The 22,975-nt window shown below is 47.8% G+C and overlaps 1 long non-coding RNA gene across 3 annotated transcripts in view; it reads right to left on the bottom strand.

The window, feature by feature from the left end:
* Positions 1-13,793, bottom strand: part of LOC139277944 (uncharacterized) — a 190,792-nt gene extending 176,999 nt beyond the window's left edge. For all 3 annotated transcript variants that reach the window (XR_011596183.1, XR_011596181.1, XR_011596182.1), the window contains exon 1: positions 13,732-13,793. This is a non-coding gene — a long non-coding RNA (uncharacterized lncRNA). The remainder of the gene's footprint in view (positions 1-13,731) is intronic.
* Between the last annotated feature and the right edge of the window lie 9,182 nt (positions 13,794-22,975).

A 22,975-nucleotide genomic window follows, 5' to 3' on the forward strand; every position in this document is an offset into this window, starting at 1 on the left:
TGAAAACTGCGCCGATGCACTCAGCAGGCTCAGCAGCTCAAATTTCCTGCCAAACAGGTACTGGTGCATTTTCTTTACCGCATATACACATACGAGCACCTCCTTTTCTACCATCCCGTAGCCCCTTTCTGCCTGGAACAGACTCCTCGAGGCATAAGCTACTGGCTGTAACTGACCCTTGACATTGATATGCTGAGGGGGCTACCGAGCATGCTGCTGAGATGGTCATGGCTGTTGAAGCTTTCGGAAGCGAAGGCTCACCCGTGAAAGCCCGTCAGATTAAAGTCTGGACAAATAGAGACCTGCTATTGTCTTTAGTCAAGAAATGTGTCCTGAATGGGGACTGGACAGCAACGTACAGGACATGCCCTGAGGAATTTAAACCATTTCACAGGCGCAGGGATGAACTCTCGATTCAGGCCGATTGCCTACTGTGGGGAAATCGCATAGTCATGCCCCAGATGGGCAGAGAGGTGTTCATCAGAGAACTCTACAATGAGCACCCGGGCATTGTCATGAAGAAGGCAATTGCCAGGTCACACGTTTGATGGCCAGGGATAGACGCAGATCTGGAACTTTGTGTTCGCAGGTGCAACACGTGTGCCCAGCTGGGCAATGCGCCCAGGGAAGCCCCCCTTAGCCCCTGGCATGGCCCGCCAAGCCTTGGTCATGCATCCATGTGGACTACGCAGGTCCTTTCATGGGAAAAATGTTTTTGGTTGTAGTAGACGCCTACTCCAAATGGATCGAGTGTGACATTTTAAATTCAAGCACATCCTCTGCCATGGTAGAAAGTCTACGGGCAATGTTCGCCGCCCATGGTCTACCGGACGTCTTGGTCAGCGACAATAGCCCGTGCTTCACAAGCACTGAATTCCAGGACTTCATGGCAGGCAATGGAATTAACCATGTCAGAACGGCACCATTCAAGCCGACCTCAAACGGCCAAGCAGAACAAACAGTGCAGATAATCAAACAGGGGATGCTCAGAATCCAAGGGGGTTCCCTACAAAGGCACTTATCACGCCTCCTGTTGGCCTATAGATCCCGACCACACTCGCTCACAGGGGTTCCACCCACAGAGCTGCTAATGAAAAGGATGCTCAAAACCCGGCTATCCCTTATACACCCCACCATGAAAGAAATTGTCGAGAGCAGGCGCCAGCCACAATATGACTACCATGACAGGAATGCGAGGGCGCGATGTATTGATGTAAATGATCCTGTTTTTGTCCTCAACTACACTGCAGGGCCCAAATGGTTCGCAGGCACTGTGATTGCCAAAGAGGGAAATAGGATTCTAGTAGTTAAACTTACCAATGGGCAAATCTGCCGCAAACATGTGGATCAAACAAAAAGGAGGTTCAGCAACCCCATAGAAGAAGCAGAGGAAGAACACGATGTAGAGTTCACTCCACCACAGGTGACCGAACACCGGAACCAAAGGGAGGAGAGCCCAGTCACTGTGGGCAGTCCGGACAGGCCTGAGGCACCGCAAACAGCAGACACTCAGGCCAGTGCCCAACAACCGGAGCCCCAACTCAGGCGCTCTACAAGAGAGCATAAACCACCAGAGAGACTCAACCTGTGATCCCAATAAGACTTTGAGGGAGAGGTGATGTCATGTATTTAACCAGCATTGTAACCCATGTATAATCTGACCTAAGTTGTACACTGTGAGAACAATGACCACTAGGTGGGAGACACTCCTAACCTGGACATTCAGGTATAAAAGGGGAAGCTCCAACCACCTTCATCACTTGAGTGCGAAGAAATAAAGGACAGGTAACAGACTGACCTTCTCTCAAGCATGGGCCTCGTGTGCATTTATACTGTATAGTAAGGACCTATCAACACCAAACCTCTGTTCTGCTTCTCTGGCGCTCTCGAGCAGCCCGGCAAAGTGCAACAACCCACAAAGCTGGCGGGGACACTGTCAGAAAAAAAGCTGAGTCTTTTATACTGAAAATAGGTGACGTGGCGGAGCGGCAGCGATGCGCACTTTAATGACATCATTGCAGCCGCAAGCCCCACACGGCAGCGGAAGTCTGGGGTTTGGGGCGGAAGTGGACACCGCCCCAAAAACTCCCGCGCTGAATATGGGTCGTGGCAGCAGATAGACTGCAACGTAGCGGCCTCACGATTCCGCCGCATGGCCGACCCAAAACGGCGGTAATGGGCCTTATCTAGACCCTGAATTTCGGCCCGTTAATCTCTCCTGCCTTCCACCCTATCAGAGACCTTCCCTTGCCTTCCACCCTATCAGAGACTTTCCCTTTTGTTCTATCCTCCCCTCCCACTTTCCCTGTCCCTACACCTGCTTAAAAACCTGTTACATCTCTAACTTTTTCCAGTTCTGACGGAAGGTCATCGACCCGAAACATTAACTCTGTTTCTCTCTCCACAGATGCTACCTGACCCGCTGATTTCAGATTTCGAGCATCCGCAGTATTTTTCTTTTGTATTGAGGTTAACCTGATCCCATCTTACTCCCAATAGGAGTAAATCTTTTGTGAGCAAATGTTACATTTTCTTTATTTTAGAAAAATCACTTAATTTGTCCAATCGAATCCACAGTGAGAGACAATCAAGTGACGAGACGTAATGTTTGGCAGCGATTTACATGTTTCCCAGCGTGTGTTTCTTAACGTTGATGGGCAGCGTATTATCTCATCCCAAATTGCATGCTTCCAAGATTGTCAGTCAGTCAGAACAGAAAGTACGTTGTTGACAGGACTAAATTATCTTTGTCTTGCCAGCCATCGAGCTTGAACAACGAGAATCAAACATCGGATTGGCGTGATCGTACCATCCTCAGATATATACAGCCCCCAACAGCACTCCTCATGCATCTCAAAGCACATAACTATTCTGTGGGCTACTGGGTATTGAATAAAAGACGTGAACACCGAACAGAAGGACAGAAAGGGGTGCAGGGAGGGAGGGAATGGTAAACGAGTGTCGGAGGAATGGAGCATGCATGCAGGGATCTACAAGTAAGAAACAAAGAAAGACTTGGATTTATATAGCGCCTTTCATGACCACTGGACATCTCAAAGCGCTTTACAGCTAATGAAGTACTTTTGGAGTGGAGTCACTGTTGTAATGTGGGAAACGCGGCAGCCAATGTACGCACAGCAAGCTCCCACAGACAGCAATGTGATAATGACCAGATAATCTGTTTTTTTTATTATATTGATTGAGGGTTAAATGTTGGGCCAGGACACCGGGGATAACTCCCCTGCTCTTCTTTAAAATAGTGCCGTGAGATCTTTTATGTCTGAGAGAGCAGACGGGGCCTTGGTTTAAAGTCTCATCCGAAAGACGGCACCTGCGACAGTGCAGCACTCTCTCAGCATTGCACTGGGAGTGTCAGCCTAGATGTTTTTTTGTGCTCAAGTCCCTGGAGTAGGACCTGAACTCACAACCTTCTGACTCAGAGACGAGAGTGCTACCCACCGAGCCACGGCTGGAGGAATTCTCTGAGGGAGGGGGTGACAATACTATGAGGGGCGTGTCATTACGATTATGGGCATGGGGGCAATCAAGGGAGGGGGAATGGTGAAGTCATAGGTTTCTCTCAAGCGCATGGCTGGTATCCTGTGCTTTTCAATCTTTATCTCATTTACTTTGTTCCTTTGTTCCTTCACGCACGGCCCCACAATGCACTCTTCCGGCGTAACACATGGCAATCTCTTGTTGTGTTTCGAGGGGTGTCCCAATGCTGGCATTGTAATGTCAGTGCTCTTCTGCTGTTCCAAGTGTACAAGAGGAAGCCAACTGTACAGCCCCAAACCTGGCACCTCACGGCACCCTGCATCGCCCACTCCTACAGTGGCAAGCACCAGCACAGATATACGCATTCTGAAGAGGGCATCATCATCTTCATCATCATAGGCAGTCCCTCGGAATCGAGGAAGACTTGCTTCCACTCTTAAAATGAGACCTTAGTTGGCTGAACAGTCCAATACGAGAGCCACAGTCCCTGTCAAGGGTGGGACAGATAGTCGTTGAGGGTAAGGGTGGGTGGGACAGGTTTGCCACACGCTCTTTCCGCTGCCTGCGCTTGGTTTCTGCATGCTCTTGGCGATGAGACTCGAGTTGCTCAGCGCCCTCCCGGATGCACTTCCTCCACTTAGGGCGGTCTTTGGCCAGGGATTACCAGGTGTCAGTGGGGATGTAGCACTTTTTCAGGGAGGCTTTGAGGGTGTCCCTGTAACATTTCCTCTGCCCACCTTTGACTCATTTGCCATGAAGGAGGTCCGAGTAGAGCGTTTGCTTTGGGTGTCTCGTGTCGGGCATGCGAACGATGTGGCCCGCCCAGCGGCCATGATGATGGAGAGGGCAGGATGTGGTTGAAGCACACAGCACGAGCGAAGGGGAGAAAGTGCAGGTTGAATTGCAAGAGGCACAACCTGTTGGCTAGATGACCAGCTGGAGCGATCCATCATGGGAATGTAAGTTGTGCAGAGGATGCAGAGACTTCAAGGGGATATAGACAGGCTAAGTGAGTGGGCAAGAACATGGCAAATGGAGTATAATGTGGAGAAATGTGAAGTTATCCACTTTGGTAGACAAAATAGAAAAGCAGAGAATTTTTAAATGGTGAGAGATTGGGAAATGTTGGTGTTCAGAGGGACCTGTGTGTCCTTGAACACGAATCACTGAAAGTTAACATGCAGATTCAGCAAGCAATTAAGAAAGCAAATGGAGGTTTTGAGTATAAGAGTAAAGACGTCTTACTGCAACTATATAAGGCCCTGGTGAGACCGCACCTGGAGTATTGTGTACAGTTTTGGTCTCCTTATCCAAGGAAGGATATACTTGCCATTTATGGAGTGCAATGAAGGTTCAACAGACTGATTCCTGGGATGGGGGGATTGTCCTATGAGGAGAGATTGAGTAGGAGAATGAGAAGTGAAATATACAAAATTCTTACAGGACTTGACAGGGTAGATGCAGGGAGGATGTTTCCCCTGGCTGGGGAGTCTAGAACCAGGGGTCACAATCTCAGAATAAGGGGTCTGCCATTTAGGACTGAGATGAGGAGAAACTTCTTCACTCAGAAGGTGGGGAACCTTTGGAATTCTCTACCCCAGAGGGCTGTGGAGGCTCAATCTTTGAGTATATTCAAGGCAGAGATCGATAGATTTTTGGATATTAAGGGAATCTATGGATGTGGGGACAGTGCAGGAAAGTGGAGTTGAGGAAGAAGATCGGCCATTATCTTACTAAATAGCAAAGCAGGCTCGAGGGGCTGAGTGGCCTACTCCTGCTCCTAATTCCTATCTTCTTATGGGCTGCTGTGCCCAGAGATTTGGACCTCGAAGCACTTATCTACAAACATTCTTTGGTCGTTCAACATCACACCTTCATGGAGTCATTTGAGAGTGCGTGAGTCACTCCATACATTCTGGAGGTGTCACTGGATGAGTCCACAAACTGTGGACTCCTTCTTTAAGTTTTGGTCACCTTACTTAAGGAAGGATATACTGGCTTTGGAGGGGGTACAGAGACGATTCACTAGGCTGATTCCGGAGATGAGTGGGTTACCTTATGATGATAGATTGAGTGGGTCTTTACTCGTTGGAGTTCACAAGGATGAGGGATGATCTTATAGAAACATTTAAAATAATGAAAGGGATAGACAAGATAGAGGCAGAGAGGTTGTTTCCACTGGTCGGGGAGACTAGAACTAGGGGGCACAGCCTCAAAATACAGGGGAGCCAATTTAAAACCGAGTTGAGAAGGAATTTCTTCTCCCAGAGGGTTGTGAATCTGTGGAATTCTCTGCCCAAGGAAGCAGTTGAGGCTAGCTCATTGAATGTATTCAAGTCACAGATAGATAGATTTTTAACCAATAAGGGAATTAAGGGTTACGGGGAGCGGGCGGGTAAGTGGAGCTGAGTCCACGGCCAGATCAGCCATGATCTTGTTGAATGGCGGAGCAGGCTTGAGGGGCTAGATGGCCTACTCCTGTTCCTAATTCTTATGTTCTTATCTTATTATGTGTCTGTGCAGAGCTGGGCAACTACCTGACCATGTTGCGCACTACCATAGAGAAAGTGGCTACTCCAAGGCCCTCTGCAGCAAAGCTCTTTCTCCACCCACAGGTTCTAACCTCAAGCCGAGCTTCTCTCAAGAATGTTTAGAATGGAACAAAGGGCACCTTCAGCTTCAGTCCAGAGCAGCATATCTCCTCTGGCCTCAACACCTTGATCAATCAAATCGAGGCGACCCACAACTTCATAGCATTAATTTACAATCTATATTAATGACTTGGATGAAGGGACCGAGTGTAATGTAACCAAGTTTGCTGATGGTACAAAGATGGGTTGGAAAGCAAATTGTGAGGAGGACACAAAAAATCTGCGAAGGGATATAGACAGGCTAAGTGAGTGGGAAAAAATTTGGCAGATGGAGTATACTGTAGGAAAATGTGAGGATATCCACTTTGGCAGAAAAAATAGAAAAGCAAATTATAATTTAAATGGAGAAAAATTGCAAAGTGCTGCAGTACAGAGGGATCTGGGGATCCTGGTGCATGAAACACAAATAGTTAGTATGCATATACACATTGGAGTTCAGAAGAATGAGAGGTGATCTTACTGAAACATATAAGATAATGAGGGGGCTCGACAAGTTGGATGCAGAGAGGATATTTCCACTCATAGAGGAAACTAAAACTAGCGAGCATAGTCTCAGAATAAGGGGCCGCCCATTTAAAACTGAGATGAAGAGAAATTTCTTCTCTCAGAGGGATGTAAATTTGTGGAATTGTCTGCCCCAGAGAGCTGTGGAAGCTGGGTCATTGAATATATTTAAGGTGGAGATAGACAGATTTTTGAGCGGTAAGGGAGTAAAGGGTTATGGGGAGCGGGCAGGGAAGTGGAGCTGAGTCCATGATCAGATCAGCCATGATCTTATTGAATGGCGGAGCAGGCTCGAGGGGCCAAGTGGCCGACTCCTACTCCTATTTCTTATGTTCTTATGTTCTAACCACAGATCCATTCCTGTATAAATCTCTTGACTATGCTCAGGGAGTGCCCAGCAGCAGGGCAATGGCAGGAGTTGGCATGAACGATCATTTGGCAGACCCAGGTAGCCACTTCATCAGCAGTTGTGACACCTTCATTTGTAGGGTCACCTTCTGACCCAGCACCTCTATCTCCTGAGGCAAACACTGAAAGCCGGCAACCATCCACCTCGCTTCCTCCTCCGATTGGGGGAGCACATAGAAGGAGTGGAGGTTTAGGAACTAGAAGGCACTTTCCTGAGTACCGGACTGGGGTCTCTTACCTGGACCTGTCAACAACAATAACAACAACATCTTTGTTTTTAAATAGCGCCTTCAAAGTAGTAAAACGTCGCAAGGTGTTTCACAGGAGTGTACCTGTGAAGAACCACCTCATGACCAGGGTGCTTTTATTTTTAGCCCGCACTTTAGTGTGAACTTTCCTCACAACAACAAAAAACAACAGCTTTTATATCGAACCTTTAACGTAGTAAAACGTCCTCAGGTGCTTCACAGCAGCATTGAATTACAGAACGCGGACGACGCTTGTGTCTGCGCACACTCGGAAGCTGAACTCGAAGCCATCGTCAACACCTTCACCGAAGCCTATGGGAGCATAGACCTTACACTAAACAGCCATAAGACAAAGGTGCTCTACCAACCTGCCCTCGCCACACAGCACTGCTCCCCGGTTATCAAAATCAACGACGAGGCCTTGGACAACGTGGACCATATTCCAGACCTCAGGAGCCTACTGTCAACAAGGGCAGGCATCGACGACGAAGTGCAACACCGTCTTCAGTGCGTCAGTGCAGCCTTTGGTCGCCTGAGGAAGAGAGTGTTTGAAGACCAGGACCTCAAGCCCGGCACCAAGCTCATGGTCTACAGAGCAGTAGTAATACCCACCCTCCTATATGACTCAAAGATATGGACTACATACAGCAGACACCTCAAAGCACTGGATAAGTACCACCAACACTAACTCCACAAGATCCTGCAAATCCATTGGCAGGATAGGCACACCAACGTCAGTGTTCTCGCTCAGGCCAACATCCCCAGCATCGAAGCATTGAACACGCTCGATCAGCCCCATTAGACAGGCCACATCGTCCAGCATGCCCGACACGAGACCCCCAAAACAAGTGTTCTACTCGAAGCTTTGACACGGCAAGCGAGCTGCAGATGGGCAGAGGAAACGCTTCAAGGACACCTTCAAAGCCTCCTTGAAAGAGTGCATCATCCCCACCGGCACCTGGGAATCCCTGGTCCATGACCGCCCAAAGTGCAGGAAAAGCATCGGGAAGGCGTCAAACACCTTGAGTCTCTTCGCCGGGAGCACGCGGAAGCCAAGTGCAAACAGCAGAAGGAGCGTACGACAAATCAAGCACCCCGACCACCGTCCTTCCAACCACCATCTCCCCACCTGTGACAGAGACTGTAGGTCCTGCATTGGACTCATCAGTTACCTGAGAATTCATTTTCAGTGTGGAAGCAAGTCATCCTCGACTCCGAGGGATTGCTTAAGAGAGAAAATCTAATTAAATTTGACACCGAGCCACATAAGCAGGTCCTGGTGCATGAAACACAAAAGGATAGTATGCAGGTACAGCAAGTGATCAGGAAGGCCAATGGTATCTTGGCCTTTATTGCAAAGGGGATGGATTATAAAAGCAGGGAAGTCTTCCTGCAAGATATTGGTGAGGCCACACCTGAAAAAATGCGTACAGTTTTGGTTTTCATATTTACGTAAGGATATACTTGCTTTGGAGGCAGTTTAGAGAAGTTTCACGAGATTGATTCCGGAGATGAGGGGGTTGACTTATGAGGAAAGGTTGAGTAGGTTGGGCCTCTACACATTGGAATTCAGAAGAATGAGAGGTGATCTTATCGAAACGTATAAGATTATGAGGGGGCTTGACAAGGTGGATGCAGAGAGGATGTTTCCACTGATAGGGGAGACTAGAACTAGAGGGTACAATCTTAGAATAAGGGGCCGCACATTTAAAACTGAGATGAGGAGGAATTCCTTCTCTCAGAGGGTTGTAAATCTGTGGAATTCGCTGTCTCAGAGAGCTGTGGAAGCTGGGACACTGAATAAATTTAAGACCGAGATAGACAGTTTCTTAATCGATAAGATAATAAGGGGTTATGGAGAGCGGGCAGGGAAGTGGAGTTGAGTCCATGATCAGATCAGCCATGATCTTAATGAATGGCGGAGCAGGCTCGAGGGACCAAATGGCCTACTCCTGCTCGTATTTCTTATGTTCTTGTTGTTATATGTGTATACTTGTATTTACTCTGTACAGCCACCAGAGGGCTCATCCCCTGGAGTCCCAAGGGATCCCATAATCCTTTGGGAGCACAGGTATATAAAGAGGCTTCACAGGTTGGAGAGTCACTTTGGAGACCTGCAATAAAAGACTAAGGTCACACTTTACTTTGAGCTCACAGTGTTCAGTCCTCCATACACTACAACTGGCGACGAGACACAAATAGCGAACCCAAAGAGGCAGAGAACAGTGGGCATCCTGGAGAAATTTTCGGAGGGAGATGATTGGGAAACTTTTGTGGAGCGACTCGACCAATACTTCATGGCCAACGAGCTAAATGGGGAAGAGAGCACTACCAAATGCAGAGCAATCCTCCTCACCGTCTGTGGGGCACCGATGTATGGCCTTATGAAGAATCTGCTCACTCCAGCGAAACCCACGGAGAAATCGTATGACGATTTGTGCACGCTGGTCCGAGAGCATTTGAACCTGAAGGAAAGCATTCTGATGGCGAGGTACCGGTTCTACACCTACAAAAGGTCTGAATGCCAAGAAGTGGCGAGTTATGTCGCCGAGCTGAGACGCCTTGTAGGACATTGCGAATTTGAAGGACATTTGGAGCACATGCTCAGAGACTTTTTCGTACTTGGCATTGGCCACCAAACCATACTTCACAAGCTTTTGACTGTAGAGACCCCAACCCTGAGTAAGGCCATAGCGATAGCCCAGGCATTCATTGCTACCAGTGACAATACGAAGCAAATCTCTCAACACACAAATGCTGCTACAAGTACTGTGAACAAAGTGATGTTGTTTTCATATCATAACGTACAGGGCAGGTCACACATACCTGCAGCTACACGTCTGCAGATGTCTCAGAGTCCACCATCAAGGGTGATAAATGTAAGGCCATTAACACCTTGCTGGCACTGCGGGAGTGATCATCGTTTCCATTCATGCCGATTCAAAGAGTACGTTTGCAAGGGCTGTGGAACAATGGGACACCTCCAACGAGTGTGCAGGCAAGTTGCTAAGCCTGTTAAACCTGCAAACCACTATGTTGCAGGGGATCACTACAAACCAGAGCCTCAGATAGAGGAGGCAGAGGTACATGGGGTCCACACATTCACCACGAATTGTCCCCTGATAATGCTGAATGTTGAACTAAATGGACTCCCAGTGTCAATGGAGCTGGACACGGGCACGAGCCAGTCTATCATGGGCAAAAAGACTTTCAAAAGGTTGTGGTGCAAGGCCAGTCTTAACTCCAGTTCGCACGAGACTAAGAACTTACACTAAAGAACTGATTCCTATAATCGGCAGTGCTACCATAAAGGTCTCATACAATGGAGCGGTGCACAAACTTCCACTCTGGGTGGTACCGGGCGATGGTCCCACGCTGATCGGCTGGAGCTGGCTGAGATAGATATGCTGGAACTGGGATGACGTCTGAGCACAATCGCCCGCTGACGACACTTCGTGTGCCCAAGTCTTAAACAAATTTCCTTCGCTGTTCGAAACAGGCATTGGGAAATTCAAAGGAGCAAAAGTGCAGATCCAACTAACTCCGGGGGCGCGACCCATCCATCACAAGGCGACAGCAGTACCTTACATGATGAGAGAAAGGGTAGAGATCGAGTTAGACCGGCTGCAATGAGAGGGCATCATTTCACCGATCGAGTTCAGCGAGTGGGCCAGTCCTACTGTCCCAGTTCTCAAAGGAGACGGCACCGTCAGAATCTGTGGCGATTACAAAGTAATTATCAATCGATTCTCCCTGCAGGACCAATACCGACTACCAAAAGCCGACGACCTCTTTGCAATGCTGGCAGGAGGAAAGACATTCACGAAGCTGGATCTGACTTCAGCCGACATGACGCAGGAACTGGAGGAATCATCGAAGGCCCTCACCTGCATCAACACACACAAAGGTCTTTTTGTTTATAACGGGTGCCTGTTTGGAATGCGATCAGCGGCGGCGATATTCCAGAGAAACATGGAAAGTTTACTGAAGTCGGTCCTGCACACCGTGGTCTTCCAGGACGACATCTTGGTCACAGGTCGGAACTCAGCCGAGCACCTGCAGAACCTGGAGGAGGTTCTTAGTCAACTCAACCGCGTGGGGCTCCGGTTAAAGTGCGTTTTCTTGGCGCCTGAAATACAATTCCTGGGAAGGAGGTTTGCAGCGGACAGCCTCAGGCCCACGAACGCAAAGACGGAGGCAATCGAGAACGCACCGAGGCCACAGAACGTAATGGAGCTGCAGTCGTTTCTGGGACTCTTGAACTACTTTGCTAACTTCTTACTGGGTCTCAGCACATTGCTAGAACCACTACATGTCTTATTACGAAAAGGAGGTGAATGGGTTTGGGGCAAAAGCCAAGAAAATGACTTTGTAAAAGCGAGAAAATTGCTATGCTCAAACAATTTGCTTGTGTTGTACGATCCATGTAAGCGTTTGGTACTAGCTTGTGATGCGTCGTCATATGGCATCGGGTGTGTATTGCAACAAGTTAATGATTTTGGGAAACTGCAACCGGTTGCTTATGCATTCAGGAGTCTGTCCAAGGCTGAGAAAGCCTACAGCATGATTGAAAAAGAAGCATTAGCGTGTGTCTATGGGATAAAGAAAATGCATCAATGTTCAGTCTGACTCTTTGTCCATACACTACACTTATGTACTTATGTTCTTATTAGGACAGGTGACCAAATGCTTGATCAAAGAGATTGATTTTAAGGGGTGACTTAAAGGAGGAAAGGTGAAGAGGCAGAGGCTTAGGGAGGGAATTCCAGGGTGTAGGGTCCATGCAGCTGATTAAAAGAGGGGAAGCTTAACACAGCATTTGCTGATCTTTCACTGCCCATTGCAATTCCAATAAACAACACTGAGCAACAGAAATGAGAAGGCACATGTGCAGATTTGGCAGCTGTGTGCACTGTTCTCAAATTAATATAATCCTTTTGAGAATAGAAAGACTCTTCAACTGAAGGAGAAGCAGACCTTCCCTTTCAACAGGTGCAGAAAATGATTTTGCAATGATTGTGTTCAAGCAGAATTAGCAAACTGTACAGAACCATAAAGTCTTACTTAATTCTTGGAATAAACTGTAACATTATCATTTATTGTTTTTTTAATTTGTTACAGGAATGGAGGCTTTTCAAATCGAAAGGACAGTTCAGTCCCATAATTCCTGCCGAGTGACGGAATTCTGGACTTTATATGTTCCTTGCGCCCGCCCACAGCACAATGTTTGCAAGTTAGTTCCACCCATTATGTTAAGTCGCACTGACCAAGGTGTGACCTCCACCTCAGCCCTAACACCTGCGGTCCTTGGCAATCCTGGTGCTCTCCATCTCTCGGCTTCCAGTCAGTCACTCAGCTGTACATTTCATTCACCCACCTGTGTGTTCAGCACTATTCACTCTCCTCTTGCTGTACAATTAGAGAAGGTAAGGGAGGGGGGGAGGGTGCAAGGTGTCTCCCAAATGCTATTAAGAGACAAGGCAAAACATATAGTCTCAGCTTGGCTCAAACATTAGGGGCCCCGATTTTCCACAATCACGATTTCTGGCGCCCACTTGCGATAACGTACGTCCCCCCCAGTCACCCCACCGCCTCCCCCCCCCCCGTTAGCGCAAAGAAAATCCGGCACTTTCCACGAAGTAAACGTTATTTTTAGTGCCCGAAGACATTTTTGGGGGCGGAAAAATCACTGTGTGTGCTGAAAAATCACTGTGCATGTGCTGAAAACAATCGCCCACTGCGCTGTGTGGAAAAGGCTCTGCTGGAAGTTTATTTTTCAATGTGCCTGGAGTTTGTTCAGTCTGGTGTGGAGGACCTTCGGCCAGAGATTGCAGTGGGCCAGCGGCGATTTCCTTAACTTAAGATAGGGCTTTTTACAGCGGGGTCTAAGGTCTCTCTGCGCTGTTTTGGAAAAAAAATCGTTGCTGGGGAAAATGGCGTTAAGTGGCCAGAAACGGCGCGGAATCCCTTTTCAACGTAAACCAGCGCCAAAATATCCGGCCCTGATCATTGGCGCTGGCGTCAAAACTTTGGGGAAAATTTCCACCGACCCATTACGCCAAAAAAAAAAATCGCCGGGCGCCCAAAAAAACGCCACCCAATGATGCCGGAAATTGCCTCCCTATCGCACACCGACTCATTTGGTAGCATCCACCTCTCCCTGTCCAGCATATGAGCACATATTTCAGGCTGTCACACTCCAGTGCAGAACTGTATTGTTAGAGTTAGATGTTGGATAAGGCCCCCTCCATCTGTTTCCATGGTGCTATTCAAAAAACAGCAGGGAGTTCCCGGCTTCCTTCTTCAACCAACAAAGAAGTCTTGCCACAGTTATAGGCCCCAAATTTCACCCGCTGCTTAGAGCGGCGTATTTCAATGTGGTGCGCTTACTTCCTGAGGGAAAAAAAGCGCCAAAAATCTACCTTTGAATTTGGCCGCTCCGTCGTCGTCCGGATCCATCAGCATCGTGCAGCAGAGCCTTGGGGGGGGGGGGGGCGGAGCTTCGGCCGCGCTTGTTCAGCGCAGTGGGGCGGGGCTTGGGCCCAGCGTGTTGTGCAGTGCCGGCAGGGGCACGCTTGACCGCTTGAGCATGCGCATTGGGTGGTTCAGTTTGCGCGCATGCGCAGTGCAACAAGAAACTTGGCAAGTGGCCTATTAAAGGGAGAGCGCCCTCAGAATAATTGGTTATGGAGCATATATAAAGGTGAGGTCAGTGGCTTGACCCATCCACCTCCACGGAGGTGTGTGGGGGACCTGACCCATCCACCTCCATGGCACGAACCTGGTATTGCAGTATTTCCAGGAACAGTGCAGTGGCTCTAGGCCTTTTGGCTAAGAGCATTGGCGCAGAGTGATCCTTGAATGGGCCCAAGGTGACCTCTGGCGTTTGTGATTTGACAAAGAATTGGAACGATTGACTACGAATTTCAAAAAAAATATATATATAAAGGTGAGGTCAGAATATTGATTTTTGTGTGGCTGAGGGAGTGCTGGACAGATGTAAGAGAGGTGTAAGTGTGATCTTTGAACATTACCTGCGTTTGAGTCCAATAGACAAATGGCGCAAGAGAGTGCAAGAGGAACCAAGAATTTCCTCCATGAGGACGTGGAGAAATTAGTGACTGTAATTGAGGAGAAATGGCTGGAGCTGGATATCAGCAAGAGTGGTCCGTCAAAAGTTTCACCCAAGGAAATGAGAAAAAGATGGAACCTAGTTGCAGAAGAATTCTCTGCTGGGGTCAACACCACAAGATCTGGAAGCCAGTGCAAGAAGAAATGGCAGGATGTTGGTCAAGTAGTGAGTGTAAGTAATATCTTCATCTTTAAGTTGAATTGCAGTGGAAAATGTGACCATCTGTATGTGTCCCACCCATCAGAAGCGCACCATGACTTTCAATTAATATTTTCATCTTTCCAGAAGAAATTGGTCCACAACAAGAGGGAGAGAATTAGAACAGGAGGAGGTCCGCCAAATCTGCACCAACTGACACCGCTGGAACAGAGGGTTGCTGCCTTGCTGACTCGCACCGGCAGAAAAAGAATCAGCTCTGCACAAGCTGGACCCACATGCGAGGGTGAGGGTGGGTCATTAAAATGCATAGTGGCCCTTCAAAGCAACCTGCTGACTGGCCTGCTACGCATGAGGTTACTTATGCCACCCATCCTGCCCCCTCCTGTGCTGCTAACCATTTGACTCTTGTGTGGTCTTTTGCAGAAGAAGAAGATCCTCCTCAAGATCCTGAGGATCCAGATGCGTGCGCTCCAGACCAAGGCTGGTGGGGGGAGGAGGGATCCATGGAAATGTGTGCTCAGGAGAACGCTGACCGCGATATGGATCAGTACCTATCACAGGAGATCACACAGCCAGAACCCTCCATTAGCTCCTCGGCAATCTGCCATGGGTTCACACCTTACAAGGTCGCGGATCCGAGTGACGGTCAGGAAATGCATCTTGGGACACCCAGTCCCCCACCATCCCAGCCTGCACCTCACACTGGAGGGGTGCCACTAGGCAGACCCACAGCGAGGGGAAGGAGAAGCCAACCAGTCTCTCCTGAGAGGCAGCCCTCAGCAAAGGTTAATCAGGTTGTTTCATTGGGTGAGGAGACCAATGCCCTCACAAGAGCACTCGTGGCGGCCATCAGTGGGGTGCATGATGAGGTCGCGACACTGTCGGGTGAAATCTCTGCACTAAGATGGGAAGTCAGGGCGGGCATTTCAGAGGGTGTGCAGACGATGGCAGATGCCATGAGGGAGCTGGCTTCTGCAATAAGGGCACAAAGGCCGGAGACTCAAATGTCACTCACACTTCAGTCCATGCACCAGCCACCGGTCAGACCCAAACCGGGCCCCCAACACCCCCCACCACCATCACTGACCCAATAAAGGAAGTGCACTTTCCCCGAGATGTGGGTGAGGGATGGGTGCAGACTCCTGTTGTGGCTGTTGTTGTTGTTGTTGGTATCATTGAAGTGCATTGTAAAATTTACAATAAAAGATATTTTGCATCAAACTGAATCATCCTCCATTAGGACCACGCAACATTTAGGGTCAACTGTAAACAGTAAAGATCCCTCACCCCTACAGTCATGCGTGCCTGCCGCCCCTAGCCCTGGCGGGAGGGCTAGCCGGTGCATTCTGCAGTCGGCAAGGTAGGACTGCTCTAATTTCTGTAGCTGATTTATCTTTCATTTATTTGTGATGATGTTGTGCAGCTGTGTGCTGAAGATGTTGTAATGTCGTGCTGATGTTGTGAAAGTTTTTAGAGCTTTGGAATCCTCTAACTCACCTTCTGCCCCCACCCTATCTCTGGCTACCTGCGCTGATCTCTTAAATGTTGGTAAAGTTTTTCTGTGCCTACAAAAGTGGTCACATACACAGGCCTAAGTTAGTTTGGAGTAGCTTTCGGCTGGCCAAATTTGCTTCAATGGCCAGAAGAGGTATAAGTGGCTTGTCACACTCCCTATTGGAGAGAACAAACTAAATTAGAAAAAAACCTAACTAACTGACTTAAACTGGAGCAAGTTAAATGGGGAAATTTGCGATTTTTAAGTTACTCCAAAAAAAGCTACTTCCTCCAAAAAAAACGGGGCAACTCTTGGGGAAATTTGGGCCCATACAGGGTATTGGTGAGGCCACACCTGGAATACTGCAGACAGTTTTGGTTTCCATATTTAAGAAAGGACAGAAACATAGAAATTTACAGAGTAGATGGAGGCCATTTCGGCCCATCGTGTCCGCGCCGGCCGACAAAGAGCCGCGCGGCCCTTGGTCAGCAGCCCTAAAGGTTACATATAAACCTATTATCAATGACGGAAAGGCAAAAAGCACCGCAGCCCAACCAGTCCGCCTCACACAACTGCGACACCGCTTACACTGAAATATTTTACACTACACCCCAACCGGAGCCATGTGATCTCCTGGGAGAGGCAAAAACCAGATAAAAACCCAGGCCAATTTAGGGAGAAAAAATCTGGGAAAATTCCTCTCTGACCCATCCAGGCAAACGAAACTAGTCCAGGAGATCACCCTGGCCGCATTCTATTCCCTGCAGTACTTGCCATTATATCTGCACCGCCCAACAAGAGGCCATCCAGTCTAATCCCAATTACCAGCTCTAAGTCCGTAACCCTGCAGGTTACTGCACTATAAGTGCCCATCCAACCATCTCTTAAAAGTGGTGAGGGTTTCTGCATCCACCACTCTTCCAGGCAACGAGTTCCAGATCCCTACAATCATCTGCATAAAGAAGCCCTCCCTCAAATTCCCTCTAAACCTTCCATCAACCACCTTAAAACTATGCCCCCTTGTAATAGACCCCTCCACCAATGGAAATAGACCCTTATTATCCACTATGTCCAGGCCCCTCAATATTTTGTACACCTCAATGAGGTCTCCTCTCAACCTCCTCTGTTCCAATGAGAACAAACCCAGCCTATCCAATCTGTCCTCATAACTAAGATTCTTTAATCCAGGCAGCATCCTAGAAAATCTTCTCTGCACCCTCTCTAGTGCAATCACGTCCTTCCTATAATACGACAACCAGAACTGCATGCAGTACTCCAGCTCTGGGCGAACCAAAGTATTATACAATTTAAGCATAACTTCCCTGCTCTTCTATTCTATGCCTCAACCAATAAAGGCAAGCATTCCGTATGCCTTCTTAACCACCTTATCCACCTGGCCTGCTACTTTCAGGGATCTGTGTGGGGTGGCTTGACCCATCCACCTCCATGGCACGAACCTGGTATTGCAGTGCTTCCAGGAACGGTGCTTGGCCTCTAGGCCTTTTGTCTAAGAGCATTAGCGCAGGGTGATCCTTGATGTGTGCTAGGTGACCTCTGGCGTTTGTGATCTGACAAAGAATTGGAAAGATTGGCTACGATTTTTAAAAAAAAAATCTCTGTGGACAAGCACTCCAAGGTCCCTTTGTTCATCTACACTATTAAGTTGCCTACCGCTTAATGTGCATACCCTTTCCTTAGTAGTCCTCCCAAAGTGCATCACCTCACACTTCTCTGAATTAAATTCCATTTGGCACTGCTCTGCCCACTTGACCAGTAGATTGAAATCCTCCTGCAACACGTGACTTTCCTCTTCATTATAAACCACACAGCCAATTTTAGTGTTGTCTGCAAACTTCTTAATCATACTCCCTATATTCAAATCTAAATCAGTGATATATACCACAAGGGACCCAATACTGAGCCCTGCGGAACCCCACTGGAAACATCCTTCCAGTCACAAAAGCATCCACCAATCATTACACTTTGCTTCGTACCTCCAAGCCAATTTTGGATCCAACTTACCACTTTGCTCTGTATCCCATGGGCTTTAACCTTCATGACCAGTCTACCATGTGGGACCTTATCAAAAGCCTTGCTAAAGTCCATATATACTACATCGTACGCACTACCCTCATCAACCCTTCTGGTTACCTCCTCGAAAAATTCAATCAGTTTAGTCAGACACGATCTTCCCTTAACAAATCTGTGCTGACTGTCCCTAATTAATTCATGTCTTTCCAAATGCAGATTTATCCTGTCTTTCAGGATTTTTTCCAATAATTGTCCCACCACTGAGGTTAGGCTGACAGGCCTGTAATTATTCAGCCTATCCCTTTCTCCCTTCTTAAACAAAGGTACTACATTAGTAATCCTCCAATCCTCTGACACCATGCCCAGATCCAAAGAGGACTGGAAAATGATGGTCAAGGCTTCTACTTTTTCCTCTTTTACTTCGCTCAACAGCCTGCGATGCATTTCATCCGGGCCTGGGGACTTGTCTACTTTCAAAGCTGCTAAACCCCTTAATACATTCTCTCTCACTATATTTATTTCATCCAGAATATCAAACTCCTCCACGATAGCAGTATCTGCATTGCCTCTTTCCTTTGTGAAAACAGATGCAAAGTATTCGTTAAGAACCCTCCCAACATCTTCTGCTTCCACCCAAAGATTATCCTCATGGTTTCTAATAGGCCCTGCCCTTTCTTTAGTTACCCTCTTACTCTTAATATATTTATAGAACATCTTAGGGTTTTCCTTAATTTTACTGACCAAGAATTTCTCATGCTCTCTTAGCATTCCTAATATCCTTTTTAATTTTGCCTCTTAACTTTCTATATTCCTCTAAAGATATACTTGCTTTGGAGGCAGTTCAGAGAAGGTTCACAAGGTTGATTCCGGAGATGAGGGTGTTGACTTATGAGGAAAGGTTGAGTAGGTTGGGCCTCTACTCATTGGAATTCAGAAGAATGAGAGGTGATCTTATCGAAACGTATAGGATTATGAGGGGGCTTGACAAAGTGGATGCAGAGAGGATGTTTCCACTGGTGGGGGAGACTAGAACTAGAGGGCATGATCTTAGAATAAGGGGCCGCCCATTTAAAACTGAGATGAGGAGGAATTTCTTCTCTCAGATGGTTGTAAATCTGTGGAATTCACTGCCTCAGAGAACTGTGGAAGCTGGGACATTGAATAAATTTAAGACAGAAATAGACAGTTTCTTAACTGATGGGAATAAGGGATTATGAGGAGCGGGCAGGGAAGTCCTGATTCCATGGTCAGATCAGCCATGTTAGTATTAAATGGCGGAGCAGGCTCGAGGGGCCGTATGGCCTACTGCTGTTCCTATTTCTTATGTTCTTATGTAACAATGTCCAAAGAACTGATTATCCCTCTTAACAACAACGGGCGGGTGTATAACGTGTATGACTGGCGGGCAGGGTGTATAACGGGTATAATGGGCGGGCAGGGTGTATAACGGGTATAATGGGCGGGCAGGGCGTATAACGGGTATAATGGGCGGGCAGGATGTATAACGTGTATAATGGGCGGGCAGGGCGTATAACGGGTATAATGGGCGGGCAGGATGTATAACGTGTATAATGGGCGGGCAGGGTGTATAACGGGTATAATGGGTGGGCAGGATGTATAACGGGTATAATGGGCGGGCAGGATGTATAACGGGTATAATGGGCGGGCAGGGCGTATAACGGGTATAATGGGCGGGCAGGATGTATAACGTGTATAATAGGCGGGCAGGATGTATAACGGGTATAATGGGCGGGCAGGGCGTATAACGGGTATAATGGGCGGGCAGGATGTATAACATGTATAATGGGCGGGCAGGATGTATAACGTGTATAATGGGCGGGCAGGGTGTATAACGGGTATAATGGGTGGGCAGGATGTATAACGTTATAATGGGTGGGCAGGGTGTATAACGGGTATAATGGGCGGGCAGGATGTATAACGGGTATAATGGGCGGGCAGGATGTATAACGGGTATAATGGGTGGGCAGGGTGTATAACGGGTATAATGGGTGGGCAGGGTGTATAACGGGTATAATGGGCGGGCAGGGTGTATAACGGGTATAATGGGTGGGCAGGGTGTATAATGGGTATAATGGGCGGGCAGGGTGTATAACAGGTATAACGTGCGGGTGTATAACGGGTATAATGGGCAGGCAGGATGTATAACGGGTATAATGGGCGGGCAGGGTGTATAACGGGTATAATGGGCGGGCAGGATGTATAACGTGTATAATAGGCGGGCAGGATGTATAACGGGTATAATGGGCGGGCAGGGCGTATAACGGGTATAATGGGTGGGCAGGATGTATAACGTGTATAATGGGCGGGCAGGATGTATAACGTGTATAATGGGCGGGCAGGGTGTATAACGGGTATAATGGGTGGGCAGGATGTATAACGTTATAATGGGTGGGCAGGGTGTATAACGGGTATAATGGGCGGGCAGGATGTATAACGGGTATAATGGGCGGGCAGGATGTATAATGGGTATAATGGGCGGGCAGGGTGTATAACAGGTATAACGTGCGGGTGTATAACGGGTATAATGGGCAGGCAGGATGTATAACGGGTATAATGGGCGGGCAGGGTGTATAACGGGTATAATGGGCGGGCAGGATGTATAACGGGTATAATGAGCAACCGACTGCTACCCGCTGCCGAAGCTTAAATTGAACCTCATAATCTCAACCCAGCCCTTAATGGACTCACGCCGGCAGTATAAAACTGCAGAAAGCAGCACTGCACTGGCAATATGACCAACAAAGGTCCGAAGGTCGTGGCAATGGGCGATGAGGGGTAGTGCGAGGGGCGGCAGAACAGGAGAAAGGGGATTCTGTTAGTACAGGCAAGGATTCTCTCCTGACATTGAGACTGCTGGGTGCGCTCAGTTAGACGAGAGTAAATTAATTTTCAGTGTGCCTCTCCATGTTCTATCTGATCTGGAAGTGCTTGACATGGGGCAAAACATGTGGAAATGTATCGTCCATTCTTCATCCTTCACTTTGATGACCGCATAAAAAAGAAGCCACAGAAAGGATTGTTAAAGATTACAATTACCGTTGTTTTCTGTATCGGTTTATCTCTGCTTTGATTGTAACACTTCTAGAAAGAAAGACTTGCATTTATAGAGCACCTTTCACAACCACCGGATGTCTTAAAGCGCTTCACTGCCAATGAAGTACTTTTGGAGTGTAGTCACTGTTGTAATGTGGGACATGCGGCAGCCAATTTACATACAGCAAGCTCCCATGAATTGCAATGTGATAATGACCAGATAATCTGTTTTTGTTGAGAAAGTTGTTGAGGCCAATTCACTAAATATATTCAAAAAGGAGTTAGATGTAGTCCTTACTACTAGGGGGATCAAGGGGTATGGCGAGAAAGCAGGAATGGGGTACTGAAGTTGCATGTTCAGCCATGAACTCATTGAATGGCGGTGCAGGCTCGAAGGGCCGAATGGCCTACTCCTGCACCTATTTTCTATGTTTCTATGTTATGTTGATTGAGGGATAAATATTGGCCCCGGGGATAACTCCCCTGCTCTTCTTCGAAATAGTGCCATGGGATCTTTTACATCCAATTGAGAGGGCAGTTATAAACGTATAATTGATTTAACATCTCATCCGAAAAACGGCACCTCCAACACTGCAGCACTCCCTCAGCACTGCACTGTAGTGTCAACCTAGATTGTTTTAATGTGTTCAAGTTCCTGAAATGGGACTTGAACCCACAACCTTCTGATTCAGAGGCGAGTGTGCTATCCACTGAGCCACAGCTGACACATCCAGCACTGCCTTGACACCACATTCTGATCTCTCTCCAATTTACCAGACTGAGCTAGTATGTGTTCAGGTTACACATTAGGTGTGCGTTGTATTCGGTTGATTCAGTGCTTAATTTCAAACTAAAAATAAACCTTAAGTGATTTTTCTTTTGTTCCCTCGATGAAGATAATTATCAGAATTTAACATCCAGCTCCGTGGTCTACAAGTTAAAATTCTTGGAATGGTCAAGGCTTAGTTCTCATTGCAATTGGAGATGCATCTTTCCTGGGACCATACAAATCCTTTCTTTGGCTCCATTCAGACTTGTCTCTAGCACATGGAGAGGTCAGGGCAGCCTCAGGACAAACTGGGTCTACTCTGGGAGTTACCAGATATCTGGGCATCCAGACTGAGTGCGTGCTATCGCTTGAATCAACATCAAGCTCGGGACGATTTGACCAGAGCACGCCAAAGCTCTCCTGTGAATTCTCCACACAGTAAACTCCCCGCCTCTCTTGTGCACCAACAGGAGGTTCCTTGGAGGGAGGGGCCTGGGGAGCGGAATCGCAGAGCCAGCCACGAATGCTGCTCTTGCACGTGTGAAAGCAGTCATTTAAGGAGGAGCATGGTGGAACCGAGGGAGGGAAAGAACGAAAGGATACATTTTTGTCTTCATCACATGGACAGTGTAATGTATGCACCGGTGAGTATGCTCACAGACTTGTAGAGCTGTTGCGCTCCCCTTAGGACTGCTCCTGGGCCTGGACAAGGTGGCCATTAACAGGTCCAGGTAGTGGGCGGTCAAGGGAGTTGTTCAGCCCGACTGCCTGCCTCTCTTCCGCGGTTACACCCGAGCCAGGGTATCCCTGGAGATGGAGCATGCAGTGTCCACCGGTAGGCTCGCGGCCTTCTGCCAGAGATGGGCGCCGGAGGGACTGGAGTGCATCATCACCCCCGGCAACCAAATTTGAACTTGAACCAAGTTTCCTTTAAAGTTTTATTCTGAAATTTGTGGGTTTTGGTGCCCTTACTAAAAGGGGTACTCAAAATGCTTAAAATAGTTGTAGAGCTGTTGCATTGTGAGT

Source organism: Pristiophorus japonicus, chromosome 13 (genome assembly GCF_044704955.1).
Source record: "Pristiophorus japonicus isolate sPriJap1 chromosome 13, sPriJap1.hap1, whole genome shotgun sequence".
In the NCBI taxonomy this organism is placed as follows: Eukaryota; Metazoa; Chordata; class Chondrichthyes; family Pristiophoridae; genus Pristiophorus; species Pristiophorus japonicus.